Consider the following 20,218-nt stretch of genomic DNA (forward strand, 5'->3'; position numbering starts at 1 on the left):
TTTTTTTTTTTTTAAAGATTTTATTTATTTAACAGAGAGAGACATAGCGAGAGCAGGAACACAAGCAGGGGGAGTGGGAGAGGGAGAAGCAGGCTTCCCGCAGAGCGGGAAGCCCGATGTGGGACTCGATCCCAGGACCCTGGGATCATGACCTGAGCCGAAGGCAGACGCTTAACGACTGAGCCACCCAGGCGCCCAAGAACCAGCCTTTCTCTTAAACAGGGAATTGATTCTATCAAAATTAATGAGTCCCACAAGCTTCTGGGCATCCTCTTTAGTAATAAAATAAATGAGAAATTATTTATTTTACCAGTCTACAGAATATTCCCTGTTTCTCTGGCCCCCTTAACTCCAAAATTTTTACACTGAGCCAATCCTGGCTAGATTTATTAGCTAACCTCTTTCCATCCCTTAGGTGACCATACTCTAACTACTTCTCTGTTTCTTTCTTTGAGAAGACAGTTATGATGATTACTGTCAATAGATGCACTGATTTACCTTTAGTTGCTATCAAGTCCAAATTTTGCCACTCTAGATTATGTCAGTATGCCAGTGAACTTAAGTACCCCTGTGGCAAAACCACAAAAGTATATTAAATGACTCCATGCATGTCAATCCATGAAAATGCAAATTGTGCCTGAGTTCTAAGGTGGAAATCAAAAAACAAGATGTCAACCAAAATTTTATAACTTGAATTACTATCCTGAGCTGTTCTTGAATAAAAATTGTTTATAAGTCTTACATTTAAAAAATACTGTATTTGAGACGATTTTAAGGAAAAAAAAGAAGGTTCTAAACATTTTGGTGAAAAATCAAGGATAAAAGATCGTTTTCAAAAAGCTAAAGTGTATGAGCTAATTTAGGTGATTAAATCAGATTTCTGAGCTATTTTGATATAAAATCTGCTTTAGGATTATGGTTTTAGAAATTACTTTGAGATAATTTTAATGAAAAACCTGATTCTAAAAAATTTGATGAAACATAATGCATAAAGAAAGCAGTGGCTAATTGTGGCTAATGACTTTTAAACCACTCATTTGACTTCTGGAAATATTGACTCTGTATGACCTTTTGTCCTTGGCAAGGTCATAGTTGATTTATACAATGACACACCTAATAGTCAATGCTCCATCTTCATCTTTGACTTCTCAACAGTATTTGAGATGGTTTGTCACAAATGTTGCTAGAAGTATTTCCTTCACTTCAGCTTTAAAGTCAGGACATTCTCTTGGTTTTTCTCTTCCTACAATCCCTCTAGTCCAAGCTTGTAAAGCCTCTCTCCTGAATTATTCTAATAGAGTTCTAAATTGCCTTTATTTACCATCCCTATAGCCTATGCGCAGTATAGCAGCCAAAGTGAGTCTGCTAAACAATGTCAGATTCTGAGATTTCTTGTCTCAAAAACGTTCAATGGCCTCCCATATCTCCAAGAGTAAAAGCAATATCCTTAAAATGATCAATAAGCAAGTATGTCTTCTAAGCTCCATTATCATTTGACCTCATCTTCTATTATTCTCTCTTCTTGTTCTGATCAAGCCATAGTGGTCTGCTTACTGGTTTGTAAACATGCCAGACAAATTCCCACCTCAGAGCTTGGCACTTTCTATTTTCCTTGAATATACTTGAGTATAATTTTCTTTTCCTAGATATTAGCATGACTTGGCCACATACTTCTTTCAAGTTGTCACTCAAATGTCACCTCTTCCATAAAGCATTCTCTAGGTATCGTGTTTTTCTCTTATGCCTGGTTATGCCTATCTTCCTTCCCACAGTATTTTGTTCCTTTGCATTTACTATTTTAAAATTTTATTTTGCTTATTCATGTGCAGTTTTCTATAGAATTTAACATAATTTATGTTACAGGAGAAAAAACTTTATCTTTCCATGGTCATTGGTAGATTAGCACTGTCTAGACAATGAGTGCCTGGCATATAATGTACACATTTTTGTAAAGTTAAATTTTGATTAAATTTATTTTTTTAGACGTTATGTCTGTGCCATAGAAATTTGTGTGGAAGAGTGCCAGCATGTGGAAGTTATTGCTGAGAGGGTAAAAGACTTGCAAATCATTTCTACTCATCTGTAGTATGTCCCAACAAAATAATGATAATTTTAATGGAACCTTATGAATATACTGTGCACTGTGTGCACTATTTTTTAAAGTACTCTAAAATCTGCCATATGGTTAAGACATCAACAAAAATTTTTCAAATACTCACCCTTCAACCAAAGAAAACTGGTATTGTGTACATTTTCCTGCCTTTTTATTGTGGACTGCCTTCCCTTTCTGAAAACTTCAAATGATGTTGGTTGTTTAATGGTAAGAATTTACTCCATTCTTATTTAAGGAGATTTTGTTTGCTTGCTTGCTTAATATATTTGCTATGTCTACTAATGTTGTTATAAACATAACCAAAAATTAAGGACAGACTTGATATGATGATAATCACAGAGCTATTGGTGAGTTAATAAATGCAATATTGTCTTTAAGTAGACACACTGATTAGCAATGTTATCAGGGAAAAAAAATTATTGGCTCCTAGAAATTTTCAAGATATGCCAGGAGATAAGTCCCTCCTGACTTCCACATGGTTGTTCTGCAGTGATTAAAACATTATTATGTTTCCTTTACATTTTACAGAACATTTAAATGTAAATTCTTACTTAAAATTAAGTGATTTTTACTACATCAGTTATATCCAACTGATACTCTAAATAATTCAAACACATAAATGTTTAGCTCGTGTTGTTCATTTAATAAATGACAGAAAATATCCATACTTGACAATAATACTTTGCACTGCAGTACTTCTTATAGTACATGGAGCTCTACATAAATTTGTGCATTGGAACCTCAGAGGATCTGTTTGAATTACATGAGGTAGGCATAATAATTCCTATTTTAAAATAAGGGTTCTGGGACTTCAACACCTTAAACAATGCTCAGTTCTGCAGTTATAAGAGGATAAAGATTCTAGTCTGTCTGACTCTGTTCAACATGTTCTTGATCGCATTATATACACACTTATATACACATTATATACACACTTCTAAGTGTTCCACAACTGTTCATAGTACCAGCATTATTTAGAAAAGTCTCCTTTTGCAGTTGTTCTTTTGTCACTGTATCCTTTTCTTATTAAGGATATCATATAGTTTTGTTTGGCCCTGTTTCTGAATTTTATTTACAATGCAGCATTATGATGATGATTTAGCATTTCTGCAAGTCCATGTTCTTCAGGAATAGTCTTCTATTAATTTGTGTTTACAAAGGGCAAGGGAGATAAACATTTGATCTGGTACATATAAATCATAGAACAGAAAATGCTAAGTATTAATGAGAGCTCAGATTTTCCCTTTTGCTCAAAATTAAATAGCATGAGACCATTTTTAATAGTAATGTTGTGAGAGATACAATTAGTGAAGTTATATTTGCATTTATCCTTAGACATTAAGGATGGTATTGGCTATAAATTTCTCATTTTAATGCTTTGCTAAAAATCTTTGCTAAAAATCATTTTGCTATCCAATACCAGCATTCTCTGAGGCAATGCTAACACCAAATTAATTTAACAGTATCTAGAATTGTAGGGAAAAACTACTGTAAAAATAGAAGCAATGTCTGTCTTGTTTTTGATTAATGAGTAAACACTAACTATGTTAAGAGAGATACTAAGATGGTAAGAGACGTTAGGACAATAAGAGAGATGGCGAGATGAATAAGTATCAGTCATAAAAAAAAAACAGGAAAAGCTAAAAGCAAAATTATTCTTTTAAAATGTATTTAATAATGCACAAATCAAAGAGCTGAGTGTGTTGCATGATTAGAAGTGCCTTTATTAAGAAATACTCTTTTCATGCATTCTATGCATGATGTAGAGTAGGACAGTAGAAGAACATAAGGCAATATGTGATCTTGGAACTAGTTAAAATGAGGAAAATTACTATATGCAGTTAGAAGAATTTGGAAGTGTTAAAACCAATCACAGTTTATGTCCTAGGGATTTCTTTCCCCAATGATATCAGAATTGTGACTGAGGCCCAATGTTGAAAGAAAATGTGGTCGGTAGCCAAAATCCAACTTTAGAAAGTCTAGTCTTTGGACTCAGCCACTTCTTTGAGTGCCCCTGTGAAAGCTGCTAGAACTAGCCCCACCACCATCATGGTACTGCCTCCTCAATCAATAGAGTGGGATGGCTGGAGGAGAAGAGGCCAGATTTTGGAGAGAGACTTCAATTTGGACTGGACTAAGATAGGCATGGAGAAGATGAGGTCAAGCAGGATCTTCTACAACAAGAAACAGTGCAGAGCAGTGTACCACATATGGCTTTCCAAAATACTCACAGATACACACGCAAGAGAGAACACACATTCAGAATCCTGCCTGTAGCTTTTTCAAAGCCAGTGTTAGCCAGAAAGCAGCCAGAGTATTACCAACTTGCCAGTCAAGCCAGGGTACTGGCTTCAATTCCTTTCCCTACTCTCCTGACACTGGTGGTTCAAACACTTCAAAGACAGCTGACCAGAGATAAGTAAAATACTAACCACTTCTCCTTCCCAGTCCACCTTCTATCTCCTGAGTTCTAAAGGTGTCTCGGGGGCAAAGAGATCCCTGAAAATAGATTTAGTGGAGTCCTAGATAACATTTTAAGATCCTCTTATTAATAGAGAGTGCTAAAATGTACAGAGTTTGGACAGATATGGCATTAAAGACACTTTGGGGCATTTTTTTAAAAACAAAAAACAGTTTCATGAATCACTTTATGAGACTTCTCTGTAACCTGGCAGACTTTTTTCTAGAATTTTACCTGTGGTTAACAAAAAGGAGGAAGCTAGGTTCTACATAAAAGAATTTGTATTTAAAATGTTTCTTTTTCTCACAAATGGATAAGCAGAATAGAGAAAGTGAACAAATTGATTATAGGGATCTGAGACATTCTGTGAGATTATTTTTCAATATTTTTGCATTTTTAATATATGATAAAATATATAAGAACTTGATAAATGTTTTAGAGAACTGTTGTGCCTGAGTTCTGTCACATGTTTTCAGTACCTGTGTTTTTATTTTTCTACATAATTATGTAGGGTGCCAAGTAAAAATTCTTTTATTATTGTAAGCAAATAAGGACAGGGGTTGTTTTAATATTTAAATGATGACTTGGCTTCTAGGGAAGGTTTGCTGATGTCACTATGTGCTGAATTTAAAGGATTATCAATAGTTGATGCATCTGCACTTACATATTTCTCTATGTTCATACTCACATAAAGTACTATATTCTTGTCTTTAGGTTGTTTCACGTTGTTTTGTAATTTTTGACAATATTAGATAAAACCATACCCATTATTTTCATCTGACTTCTTAAAAATGTGACAACACTGTATATGTTATAATTTTGTCCATATATAAAAAAGTCCATAATATATATGCATATACTTACACATATGTAATATAAATGTGTGTGTGTTTATAGTGTAAGTAAATCTATAGACCTCTTTTTAAATTTCCTTAACACCTCACAGAAGGGATATATTTGGTCATTTTTTCATCTTTAGTTATCATTTGGACTCTGGGTATTAATGATGTACAAATGTAGGTTTATCACTTGTGACAAATATACCACACCAGTGAAGGATGTTGGTAACAGGGGAGGATATCCATGTCTTTGGAGACAGGGATGTGCTATGATCTGAATGTCTGCATCTGCCCAAAATTCATGTGTTGAAATCCTAACCCAAAGTGATAGTATTGATGAAAGATAGTTGGATGAAAGGCGGGCAGGGACAAAGGGCCCCCCAACCCTAAAGGAAACCACCCTTAAAAGGATTTTACACAACCCTGGGAGGAGCCCTCCACCCTTTCCCGTGTGATAGATAGATGACAAAAACCTGATTGGGTGTCAGGTGTAAGGAGGGTTAATCAGTTTAAAACAGCCCCTCCAACAAGCCCATGAAAACCCCTAGACTTAGAAACTCTGGTGGCAACCCTCTCGGGTCCCCCCCTCTTTGGGAGCTTTGCACTATCACTGTACTATAGTTCAATAAACTTTGCTGTGCACCACTCTTCATTCTTTGAAGCCGCGTGACCAAGAACCTCAGGCACCAAAGGAGAAGAAATCCTCTAACAGTATTTGGAGGTGGGGCCTTTGAGAGGTGATGAGGCCAAGAGGCCTCAATCATTAGGATTCTGCCCATGAAATTAATATCCTTACAAAAGAAACCCCAGAGAGCTAGCTAGTCCTTTCCACTGTGTGAGGTTATAGTAAGGAGATAGCCATCTAATGAGGAAGGAGCTCTCACTAGACACTGAATCGGCCAGTGCCATCATCTTGGACTTCCAGCCTCCAGAACTGTGAGAAATAAATTTCTCTTGTTTATAAGCCACCCAGTCTATGGTATTCTGCCGTAAAAGCGTGTTTGTTAACTTATTTGGTTCTTTGCAACACAGTATTTGGCAGAAGAGTTTACAACTCACAACTCATTTCCATGTTCTTTTTAACTCTAGTTATATGTAATCGTATTTTTCTTGTTATTTCCCAGTATTTGATGATTTCCTAAAAATCTTTTTTCTAAAGATATACATTAATTCCATTGGTATCAAAGAACATGTTCTATAAATACTTTTGACAGAGTAGGCAGTTAGCTAGATATGAACAGGATTTTCCAACTATTAAAAAAAAAAAAAGAAAAATCGAGAAATTGCCAACCACTCCCATCTCCCCAGGGCTACAAAGGGGAAGTTTCAAACAGCAGGGGGAGCAGGGGAGCCCCAGGGCACAGGCACGTGCTCTTCCCTATATCCACTGCCCTAAAGTAACCTATGGTTTCATTATAGTACATTTACACTGTGGTTTCAACCCCCCTTGAGAGGGATGGCCGCCAGGACATTTCCGCTAAAGATCAGACATGGCCCTAACCTCCCCTTCCCAACCTATGGGAAGACAGTGCCAGGTGACTGGAGAATCCTTGAACAAAGACCGCTCCAACTGTGAGCCTTCAAGCTAAATACAGATAAAAGGAGAACGTACCCTTAACCCCCCCCCCCATGCCATTGCCACCTCCAGGCCTGACTGCTTTCCTGTCTTTTCTCTTTAACTGCTATTAAATTCTTACTTGAGAGTTTGGCTCTGAATTCTGTCTTGGCGGAACTGAGGTGGGCCTGGAGGCAGGGAAGGGATCCACCCTTGACATTTTTAGTTTTGATAAAGCTTGCTTTTATGGCTTAAGGCTATAGTAAAATTATGGTAAAAGTCACATGTGTACCTAAATAAGGCTTTTGTGTTACTGATAAATTCACTGTTCTCTAGCTATTGTGTCAATTCTGCCTTTGTTACTGTGCAAATCTCATACCCTTACTGATTTTTCTGCTTTCTTTATGAAAGTTTTGAGAACACTGTCTTAAAATAGTCTCTTACTTTTGAGAATTTCCTAGGGTTTTTTGTTTGTTTAATTTTTTTTTAATTTTTAAAAATTAATTTTGCCAATTTCCAAAAATATTTTGAGTATGTTATTTGTTGCACACTAATTTTGCATTTAAATTCAGGATGGTGGACTATTTTCATATTATGAAGTTTCCCTTTTTCTCAAATAATACTTGCATTCAAGTCTATTCTGTCTGATACTACTTTGATTAAGGTATGCTTATTATAAATTTTTAAAAACATATTTCTACTTTCAATATTTTTATATCCCCATGTGTAAGATGAATCTCTTAAAAGAAGCATAAAGTAGGCTCTGCATTTTTTTTTAAATAAACACTGACCATCTTTGTCTTTTAACTGAGATTTTTGTCTTTTCCCATCTTATGTAATTATTAATATAGTTGTATTTGAATCAACAACATGCTGGTAAATGTTTAACAATCATCTTTCAAAAATTATATATATATAATTATTTTATGAATTGTACTAGTGTAAAAATATGTAGAATACAATTTTTAAATGATACTAAGTTTTAATACTGAACTATGCAAAACAATAAATTGCACATAGCCAATTTATTCTCACTGAATACCATCATTGTTTTTTGCCAAACTGTCATGTCTGCAGCCAAATTATGACTGCAAATGATGAAAAAGTATATATAATTCCAACATAAATGTTTGTTGATATTTTTGTGTTATGAGTAAGACAAAGTGTAACAAAAAACATATGTCAGAACTTCACTCTTGTCAATAATATGAACAACTTCTTTGCTGAATTAAATGATAGTTTTTGAACACTGGAAGAACATTTTCTTAAAATTTTGTGCTATTCACAATGAATATAGACATGACACACTTAAGTTTAATGTGCATTATTGTCACATTATTGTCATTCTGAACAACCAGCAATGCAATAAATTAAGCCCCGATTTGTATCATTTGTTACTTTTTGTGTTGTAAAGACTCTGCCATGGCAGATTTCAAGCTATTGACATGATGTCACTGACCATGGTGTTGCCAAGTAAGTGCAGTAGCAAACCATTTAACATCACATTTCCACCAAACAGATACAATAGATGTTAAAAAAACAAAAACAAAAACAGAAAGAAACCTAAAGGTTACAATGAAGAGTAAACTGTAGTAAAGTAATTGGAAATTGTGGAGTCTAAGTTGTGGTGTTTGCTCTATTTGACATTTTTCTCAGTTTTTATGATGTGAGAAACAGATGACTGAACTTTTTCATAATGTGACATGTTTTCTCCATATGCTCACATGTTGCATGTCATGAAGAAAACATTCTGAAATTCTGAATTTTTTGGTAAATATCTTATTACGCTTCCAGTCAGGGGAGAGAAATATCCCATTCAAGTATGATAGACTACTTCATGAATTCAGTGTGGTCTGTCACAGATGTTTAAGACGACAAACTTCTTTTGCCTTAGAATAGTACTGAAGTCACAAATACAATAAAGACATCATTTTTTTTTTTAGGACCAAGTACATTTGTAAAATTGTTTTAGTCCACAAAATGGTTTAGGAGCAATTTGTCAGTTGAGCCAATGTGATTAGACATTCAATTTTATGACTATTATCTTCCTTTCCCAAATAAACAAAATAATTAGAGAAAACAGTGAGGTCACAATCCATTTAATACTCATAAAACCTTCCTGTTGATGTAGCTTTAGAACTGGGCAACTGAAGTAACTATTCATCTTGCTTTTAGAGTAATTGCAGTTTAAATGTGATCTCAGAGTGGAACAACCCCCGTAATTAACCACCTTGCTTTTGGAACACCTTTTTATCAATGTGTGTCTTTGAAGCAGAACTAAAAGGAAATAAAATAATTTTCAGCATACTATTTTTTTTCCTGAAGTAGTTTGTTCCAATTCATTTGCTGAATATAGGACATCCAATGAACCACAACGTTCATGTTACTCTAAAGCACTAAAAGCATGGTTCTGTTTTCCACACTTTATATTCCTTTCACCAAAAAGAGAATTATTGTTATCTACCATTTCCATAAGGTGTGTGCTTCTTCAAGTGTTTTATGAAAGGTTTTATTGTATTTTACTCTTACCAGTCTTGCGAATGAGGCTAATATGATTCCACCACTTTATTGAGGGGTTCAACATCTATTTCTGTATGTCTCCTTTGAAAAGAACTGAATGTTATGTTTTAGGCATCATTTATATGACGGAATGAATAGGTCACACTGGATAAGACAAAGCAAGTGTTACATCTCTGGTATCTTGCACCCCTGACTGCTTGAATTACTCCTAAGACAATGGCGCTGCCCTCCAGGTGCACTATGTCAGGTGTACTGTCTAAGGCTACAATTCTAATCAAGGTCCCCTATGTTAATGACTTTGACTTCAAATGAGCTAACAAAATATACTGGTAAGGACCAAAAGGGTTATTTTAGGGCAATTTTTAAAAGTGGAAAACAGAAGAAATTCCTTTCTCCTTGCTATGATATACATTAACTAGTAGGTATTTTTTTAAACAAGTCAGTAAATAAAATGTTTGGATCTCCTAGAGAAAAGAAATATTCAATAAAGTCACTTAATTCAATAAAATTAATATATATTATTAACTTATTGTTTAATTAGTTGACTTTCAAAATGTCGTATGATCTTCTCATATTGGGCATCATTTTCTGAGAACATTGTTTGTTGAGATGTTGTAGGAAATTAAAAAATTAAATTAACAGTCCATCCAATAAAATGTAAATTTTCAAAGTGCTGAAAAACTTTTTTGACTCCAAAGTGCTCTGACCAGAGGAATATTTAATTTCTTAATTTTAGCAGATACTATCTGAATATCAGATAATCAGATCTGCACTGCAAAGGTATTTCAGTTTTCTGCTGATGAGGTCAATCTCCATCTACAATTAGAAATTTAAGCAATGATTCAAAAAATTCAATGACTCTCCACCCATAACACTGATTTTTAGGGCAGTCAAACAAACTTAATCACTGCTTTTTCCTCTGTCTGTCAAGTAGTAACTTGTTTCCATCCTTTATATGCTAGACAACTGGCAGTAATGATAACCTCGTTCTCTTTCGAGGTTTGAGATGTAGGCATCCTCTGCTCCCTGAAGGAGATGCTATAAGGCAGACTTGTTAAGCAGCTCTCTCAGTGATGGTTGACAAGTTCAGATATGCAAAGGAGTAAGCATTGCCACCAGGAAAATGAATTGGCATATCAAACAGACAGCTATGCAAAGGCCCTGTGACCCCGAGAGCCAAACACACACCCCATGGCTCCATCTATAAAAATCCTTTTTCTTAACTCACAAATTCTGTTTCTCCTTCCAAATATTTAAGATTTTCCTGCCCAATGTCTAATAAATCTATGTTCCAGACTGTGTTCTCACAAACATCTCAACACTTGAATCTCACTCCATTCTACTTCATCCACCTGCACAACTTGTCTATGCTAACAGTTTCTAGCTCTTCTTTTGCTCACTCAGTTTTTCTCTATAGGATACAGTAGCGCTTTTTCTTACTTCTCTTCTCATTTTTCTCCCAGTCCTGCGTTACAAAAAGCCCAAACCCTGTTTGCAAAGTTCAAATCAGAAGCAAATGAGTAGGAACTTTAGAAGGTAGGAAAAGGGAAAATGCATTTGTTAATATATTTGTTTCCTTATCAAGGCCAATTGGTGGGGAGAGTATTGGTTTTGTGTAGTGTAGATGGAAATTAAAAAAAAAAAAAAGACAAAGAAGGAGACTTTTCATTTGGTGACTTATAGTCAAACGAAAAGTCTTGACACTAACAATTTTGAGGGTCATAATAGATACGCATAATTTTCATGCTGCTAAGGAAAAGAGTACCGGGGTACAGTCCCTATGTCACTATGCAAAATCAGTTTATAATTTCTGTGAACACATATTGGACCTTGGAAATCTTGTTCCAATTCAAAAAATAAAACATGTAAAACTTCAACATTTACCACCTGATATCAACCTAACATAAGGGGATAAATGGGATTTGGGGTCAAAAGACAGGCTTAATCAGGCCTCTTCTCCATGTTCTCTCTGTGGGTTCAAACAAGTTTCCATTAATTGCTCGAGCAGTTTGCTTAGATGTAATGAGAAATTTCTCATTAACCTTGAAGAGTTGCTGTGAGAATTAAACATAATGTATATCAAGCATAGCTGCTTAGATACAGAATGTCTATACAGAGTATCTGTAGAGTTAGATACAGAGTATCTAACACTTGCCAAGTGCTTGATGAATGGCACTAAAATTTCTTTATATATTTGGCTTTTTGACTCATTAATTATATATTTAGGTGTATATGCAAGTTCATTTATGGGTTCCCTTATTCATCAAGGATACATTTGTTTGACATAAAACATGGGTGCAAAAATAAAGAATACATGTATTTCTCATTATTACCTTTACAGTGGATGTTTCCTTTTTGTTCTTCAAAGAAATCTCTAATGTCTAATGGAAATCTGAAAAGGAAAAGGAAAAGAAAAAAGTGAGCTTGTTAAAGATTACTCACCAAAGGCTGCATGAATGACTATCTCTGTGTTATAACTCTAAACACCTTGATGAAAGCTGACATAAGACTTCTTAAAATTAAATTATAAATGTGATTAAGCCAATGATCATTATAAGAACATTAATTAAATCTGCCACTTTGGGCCACATGATCGAATTTTTCTTTAATAAGTTTCATAGGTCAAAAGCTCTCAAATGAGCTAACCAGAAATTTCTAAGCAGGTGATCACATGAACACTCAAAGTCAATCGAGCAGTGCAATATGAAATTAAACTCCGTATTTACACACACATCTTTTATTAGACATGTATTTACTCAAATTACAGAAAATATTGAAAAACTTGAATGAAACCATGCATGTTATCTCTGCTTAGAGTAAAGAACACTTTCATGAATTTTTGTGGTAAAAATGCTGTTTTTCTGAACTCAAGTAACCTCAAATTTTCATCACCGAAGTGAGCATTATCATTTCAGATTGGCAAGATGTTGTTGCTCACTCCTAATCTTTCAATATCATATTCATTGAATAAAACACATAAACTCACATTTTCACAGGTGTTTATCTAGTCAGTCGTGTATATCTTAAACCTACACCCTGAAATAGTTGAGAAATGAAAATACAGAGATGTTCATTGTATTAAGTGGATTTAGAAAGAAGGTAGCATGAATGTCCTAAAATATACTTTCATTTTTGAGGATATTTTTGTGTTGCTTCCTATTGTCTGCATTTCTATCACATATCAGTTCATGCTTAACTTTATGACTAAATATAGTTCAAAAAATATGGTTTGAGTAATTTATCTGGAAAAAAAACAGCACTATTTTGTTAATGAGTTAAAAGCTTAAGTTAAAGAACGAGCAAGTTTCATCTCATTCTCACTGTACTCTCTACAAGCTGAAGCCAAAGGGCTAAAACTATACATGAGATTAGTAGGTGCTCAGTTAATATTTGTTATTAATTAACATTTAATTGGTTGTCTTTCAGAATGTCATATTATTTTTTTCCTTTTGAACATCATCAAAATGACAAATTCTGTGTTAAAATGTTGAGGAAATTTTTAAACTAAGTTAAAAGTCCATCAAATAAAATATAAACTCTCAAAATGTTGAAGAGGTTTTTTTTACCCCAAAGTTCTCTGATTATAAGAACATTTAATTTCTTAATTTTAGCAGTTTGTATGGGTTGCAGTAATCACAATTCATAAAAACCTAGTTAAAACAAGAAAAATATAGAAAGATTTGTAAGTAATTTTGGAGTTATTACAATTGTCAAATCAGAGTTAGTTTGATAATTTCAACCTTCTTTCTTCATTTTTTAAATGTCTAGGGCTTAATATTTTGAATATTATAGGCTCAACACTTAATATTTCCTTCTTGGTTTTATACTGGCTCTGTTGGGGCCACTGGGGGATGTCTATATCACCATATCTATATTAGTAGATTGTCCAAAGAAATCAGGGTAAGTCATTCTGGATAATAATCAGGGCACAAAATATAAACATATATATATATTTAAGAATTTAGGGGCGCCTGAGTGGCCCAGTGGGTTAAGTGTCTGCCTTCGGCTCAGGTCATGATCCCAGAGTTCTGGGATTGAGCCCCAAGTTGGGCTCCTTGCTCAGTGGGGAGCCTGCTTCTCCCGCTCCCGCTCCCCTGATTGTGTTCCCTCTCTCACTGTGTCTCTCTCTGTCAAATAAATAAATAAAAAATCTTAAAAAATAAGAGATTATTTATTATTTATTTGAGAGAGAGAGAGTGTGTGTGCATGTGCAGGCACACAAGGGGTGGGGGGCAGAGGGGGAAGGAGAGGGAAAGAATTTTAAGCAGACTCTGAGATGAGAGGGGAGCCCAACCAGACTCCATCCTAGGACCCTGAGATCATGACCTGAGCCAAAACCAAGAGCCTTGGATGCTTAACTGACTGAGCCATCCAGGCACCCCAGGGCACAAATTATATTTAATAACAAATTTCAACAGCACAATTTGACCCCACTGTATTAATTTTTTTAATTTTATTTATTTATTTATTTATTTATTTATTTATTTATTTATTTAGCTATTTATATTCCAAATTACATTTTAGGATGGAAATCTGGCTCAGTCACTATGGAATATTTTACCAAAATGCATTGAAATAATATTCATTTAAACCTAAATCTTTGGGGGGAGGGGCAGCAGCCTTTCCTAAATGCTCTGAGGCACTTTAGCGGCAAAAGGAAGTCTAGGGACACCTCCAATGTACCATTCCTAGTACACTGTTTTCTTCCATACCTCAGCCATTGAGTTGAGGTTCATGGACACTGATCTACTAGAGTAATCCTCATTTTTACATTTTGTTCTGTATTTCAGTTATAAGCACTTGTGAAGAACTAGACAGGTTCAAAACACCAGGTCTAACATCCCTTTAGGAATAATGTTGGGAACCAAAGCAACTTTAAGAAAGAATTAAAATGGCATAAACAGTAAAGCAGTATCAGTTCAGTCTTTTAGTAGGAAACTGGCTTGAATGATAAGGTCTGGCTGATATTGGGATTTACTCCATGTGTTTAAAAAGTTTTACTTAGCAATTGAGTTCTATAAATATGTTTAGGTAAGGTTATTAAACTATTTATGATGATAAAAATTATTCAAGTACTTTAGGAGATTATAGTAACAAATAGGCACATGATTTTTACTGACAAATACAATTACACTGAAAAATTATATTTCTTCAAATATCTTATAAATTACAGCTTTTAGGGTAATGGATTTTTGTGTCTTGCTTTCAGTGATATTAACTGTATTGCCTACCTCTTACAACACTTAACATATTTTATTTTGCCAACTAATGGTAAACCCATAATTTGTTCATATTTATTTATATGGTGTGTATATTTGAAAATTATAGAAAAAAATATTCATTATACAATACAAAACAATATAAACAAAATTGTTCTGAGTCAGTAGATTTCTGAGGAAATATATTCACAGAATAAACTATATCTATATCTAAGAATATAGCAGATGATACCAATTATTTAAAAGCAAGGCTTCTGTAACTTACTCTGAAATTTATTAACCTATTGTTAGGAACAGACTAGTTCTTTGATATTAATTCATGAAACTTAATTTGAATAATTCCCTTGCTAATTTATTCATAAAACAGAAAGATAATAATGATGAATTCTGCTTAGTGTTTTTTACATGTCATTCAATACTTTGATGTACTTAAAAAGTAACTATGAAAATGGATAAATATTCATTCAAGGTTTTGATCTCTCTAATACAGACATTTTCAAATAATTTTGAAAAAAACTTTAGAAAAATAACTGTGACTGTAGTCTACTTAGATTATTCTAACTTAAAGTAAATTTAAAATAATATGTAACCATAAAAAGGCCCAGGAATTTCCTCTGAGAAATGAAGTAAAACTATAATTAAAACAAAAGACGGTTAGACTTTGAAGAAAAGCCGAATGTTTGTATTAGGGTGACCCAGAAAAGTGCGAAGTTAATCAGAAATGACTTACATCATCAAATAGGTGCGTTTTTCTGCCATATTTCCATAAAACTCCATAGATTTTTAGTTGGGTACTTAAAAGTGGGCAGTGGCCTCAGTTAGTGGATGTCACTTTCTGAGCAGCCTTCAAAATCAACCCAGACCCTGGCAGGCTAAAAACCTCAAAGGAATGACTTCTGTCTCTTTGGTCCCTGTCTGGGGTGCCTGCCTCACTCCTTCTGAGCTATATGGCTCGTCACTCAGCCACGTGACTGCCCTGGCAGGTCATGTACCAGGCCTTCAAGGAGACTGGCCAGTGAGCAAATTAAAACTAGCTGGCCTAATCCAGCCTCCTCCTTGTTTTTGTAAATAAAGTTTTACGAGATCACAGCACACCCTTCTGTTTACAAATGGGCTAAGGCTGCTATTGTGCTACAAATGTACAGCTGAACAATTACAACAGAACGTGTATGGCTTGCAAAATATCAAAAAAGTTAATATCTGGTCCTTTACAGAAAAGTTTTCCTGACCTCTGCTATACAGCACTGAGGATTAACTAGTTATTACTCTACCAACAGCATGATTTAATTTCAAAAACAGTATTGACCAAAGGGTGGTTGACATTATGAGATTTCCTTTATTTATTTAAAGTTCAAGAAAGGAAAATCTAATGGTTGGTTTTCCAGTCAGTTTGGGATTATCTTTGGGGGGGGAGTGTGATCCACAGGCACATGGGCAATACAGTTAGTATTATGAGAATATTCAATTTCATGGTTTTGTTGGCAGTTACACGAATGTGTTTACTTTTTTGAGCCATACACTTGTGATTTGTGCATTTTTAAATGTGAATATTTCAATAAAAGTTTGAAAAGGAAAGGAAATAAATTGTCATGGAAAGCAGACTTGAATCTATTCATGCCATCATACTTAAAAAGCGAGCATAAGTCCTAAGGGGTAACTTGTATAGGAACTGATAGCATCATGAACTTCAAGAGTTTTCCTGTGTCAAGTGCATGAAGGTAGTCTCAGCTGAACATTGGTTTAAGTGGTCCATAGTAGTCACAATGATCCCAGGCTCCTATACAGTGAGTACAATGGTTAGTGTGATATGCAAAATCTTTTTTAGTAAGAAGTACCCTCCGCTATATGTGGAAAATCTCTAGATGGGAAATAGGGCTCTGATTAAGACATATCAAGATCAACTTGCTTGCCATTCATGACTTGGGTAAGCAGAAAAACAGAGAACCCAGGTTTCAGGAAAGAAAGAAAGAAAGAAAGAAAGAAAGAAAGAAAGAAAGAAAGAAAGAAAGAAAGAAAGAAAGAAAGAAAGGAAGGAAGGAAGGAAGGAAGGAAGGAAGGAAGGAAGGAAGGAAGGAAGAAAGAAAGAAAGAAAGAAAGAAAGAAAGAAAGAAAGAAAGAAAGAGAGAAGGAAAAGAAAGAAAGAAGGAAGGAAGGAAAAAAAGAAAGAAAGAATCAAGGAAGGAAGGAAAAAAGAAAGAAAGGAAGGAAGGAAGGAAGGAAGGAAGGAAGAAAGAAAGAAAGAAAGAAAGAAAGAAAGAAAGAAAGAAAGAAAGAAAGAAAGAAAAAGAAAACAACAACAATACCCCAAAGACAAACCAAAAAAACCCTCCACATTTGTCAGTCAAGCAAGAATGGAAAATCTGTGACCCAGGATTTATTCACAGGAGGAGTGACTAGACAAAGGGTATGTTCTGGAGTTGGCCTATACCTTAGAAAACTGGGTAAAAAGAAAATGTGTAAGTAGATTCAGGAACCAGTAGGAAAGCACAAAATGTTAAATACAGAACCCACTGAGCATACAGAGAAAAACAACTTCCCAAAGCAAGTATTCCCCAATTGAGGTCATTAAGAAAATACTACAGTCATAGACAGAAGGTGGAGTAAAGAAATATCAGTGCACAAAGGGAAAAGTCTTTTATAGCACACTCGTAAATTCTGCTAAGAGCAAAATTGTATCTGTGAAGGGAGCTGAACAGGCTTTGACAGTAATTTGCTTCATTCATTAGTAGTATTGAGTTAGTATCCTGTGTGGTAAGAGTGAAGAAATATTTCAAAATACATATTTCAGCTCTGACAATGTAGGTTCGTTTTAACACTCCAGTTCATGATAACTGTTGTAGTAACTAAATAAGAGCTGCAGACAACTAGACGAGAAAAACACATCCACATGATAAAGTCAGAAATATTCATATCCCACTTATTTAGTTTAAGAAATTTTGAAAACAATAGCTGTGCACAAAAAATATTTCATTCTCTCCTACCAGAAGTAATCATTTGTATTTAAGTAATAATTTATTTAATAAGTATGTTAATTCAAATGTGTTCCAGTTCTAACAGACAAAGCTGCAGGGAAATAGCTAACTGCACAAAAATGCCTGAATGAAGACGACATTGTCGCATTCCCTGTCATGACACCAAGTGTATGGGCTAAAATCAAAAAGATTTTCAAAACCAAGTGTTAGTGAGGGTATAAGGCAAATGGAACCCTCCTAGATTGCAGCGGAGAATGTGAAAGGGGCACTACACTTTGGAGAAGGCTTTAGCAGTTTCTTTTGGACACATACTTACACTGTATTCCGCAATTAATCCCTGTGAAAATATGTGCTTGTGAAAAGACTTGTACAAGTATATTGATAGCAGCAATATTCATAAGAACTAGCAACTGCAAAAACGAGCAAAGGCAGAACAGAACAAAACAATTGTCCATTAACAGGAGAATGGAGAAATGTGTGTGGTTCAGCCATACAATGAAATACTGTTACGCAATATAAAAGGATGAGTTTCTGATTACTGACCCTCAAGATTGTGAGGCATAAATTGGAATGAAAGAAGTCAAACATGAGAAAACAAATCAAATTAATTATCGGTGATAGAGGTTAGAAAGCTCCCACTACTGCGTACACCAGGGTGGGGAAAGTAACTATAAAGGTACAGTGAAGAAAATTCTGGGGTGATGCAAATAGTTTATAATTTGCTTTGCATGACAGATGGAGCTATGGAAAGGTCAATCTAATCAAATTGAACACAAGACCTGTGCATTTTATTGCTTGAAAATAGATCTTGAGTGAAAACTTTATCAAAGTTTGGGATATAAAGGCGCTATTCTGTGCTTTTTGGGAAAAAATATGGATCAGCTAAGATAGCTCACTGATCCTAATATCCATGTTTATATATTTTAGGACTCCAAGAAGATATTTAGTTTGGGGCTTTATAGCTAGTTTCTTTCAATTATGATAAGCTTTAAAAATACAGGTATAGTAGAAACATAATTAAACTATTTCCTTGAGGTGAATTGACAAAGTAGACTTATTTTTCTTTGAGCTGATGGAGGATATATTATTTAACTTTACCTCCTGTTGTTAGCTATTTTAAAGAAATATTGCTCTATTTTAGTGTTCAACCGTCTGTAAAGGTTTCAAGGTTGGGAAATAATAATTTCCTCAACCAAATTTAGTTTCTCAATACAATTTGGCCATATGCCAACATTATATCATTCAGGTACATTTTATTGGCAAATTGTTTTGATATATCTTTGTAATCTATAGGACGAAAAAGCCATGTTGCTTATGAACAGAGGCAGAAAGCTGTTTGTGTGGGATTGCTCCTTCCTGCCTCACCATAGAATTTTATCAGCTGATAAATATTTTGAATTTCATCTGCTATATGACAATCTGATGTAAATAACTGAGCCAAACGGATAGTTGATTTTAGAGGGAGATCTTAAAAAGTAAAATCCAGTAAATCTAGATGAATGAGTGGTTTCTATATACCAATAATATTGTATATTAAAGATTACAAAAATTATGAAACACTATCAAGCTTGAGCTAACAGACCACTAATTTTAAAATGATGACAGTTTTGGTATAAAAAGGCTTCAGGTCCTTTGACTAATGAACCTTAACTCTGCCTAAATTCTAGAGAAACATGGAGAGCTTTTGAAGCTGTGGCTTCAAAATCACTATACCAGTCCCACTGCACAACAGTTTCAGGGAGTAGGGCTGGTTGGTCATAGATCCTGAGGTGGTTCTAACATGCAACCAGATTGTGGAACTGCGGGCATCTCTGAGGGCCTTTCAGGAATCAATTCTAAACCCAATCCAGGATAAAGGGGGCTAAGATAAAATTTGGATAACTATAGCAGTTAAATGTAACATTCCTAATTATTATTTAACAACTCTGGGTCTTGTTTTCCTCATATGCAAAACCAAAGCATTGAATCTATTGGTCATTGGATTCCTCTCAGGCTCGAAAATTCTTTCATGACGTCTCTCTGTATGATCTCCAGTGAGAGGTGAATAAGTTTAGATTCTTTTCAGCCTTCCCTTCATTTTGGTATTGACCTAGCTTACTTTTTTGCAAAATGTTACCTGTCCTTGGGAACACAGTATAAGAAAACCAAAATTATCAGGGGTAAATCCTTTCACATCAAATGCCTCCTTTCAATTTTTCTGACCTTATGAACTGCAACAGAAATAAAATAAAATAAAACGTCTAAATATAATGAATGTGATTCCAACTGTTACTATGCCTATACTACATTTTACTTAAGATTCTTAACAGCTAAATCTGGGAACGCCCCCCATTTTTTGTTTGGGGGCAGTAATCACATTGAAGAGTTAAATGCCAAAGTTATGATTCTATATCCCCAAACATAATTTACTTTTATATTTCCTGCTATTTGCATCATCGATGGTGAACAACGGTCTACAAAGGCAAGAAACAAACAATATCATATATAGTCTGCCTGATCCCATGTTTGAGGGACATCTCTCTGAGCAGCATCACTGAGA

General features: G+C 34.7%; 1 long non-coding RNA gene across 1 annotated transcript in view; it reads right to left on the reverse strand.

Moving 5' to 3' along the window:
- LOC145722639 (uncharacterized) overlaps window positions 1-20,218 on the reverse strand; it is a 184,436-nt gene that overhangs the window by 29,942 nt on the left and 134,276 nt on the right. The window contains exon 7 of the long non-coding RNA XR_014147034.1: window positions 11,822-11,880. This is a non-coding gene — a long non-coding RNA (uncharacterized LOC145722639). The remainder of the gene's footprint in view (window positions 1-11,821; window positions 11,881-20,218) is intronic.

This window comes from Leptonychotes weddellii, chromosome 7 (assembly GCF_054177405.1).
Source record: "Leptonychotes weddellii isolate Sample4059 chromosome 7, ASM5417740v2, whole genome shotgun sequence".
NCBI lineage: Eukaryota > Metazoa > Chordata > Mammalia > Carnivora > Phocidae > Leptonychotes > Leptonychotes weddellii.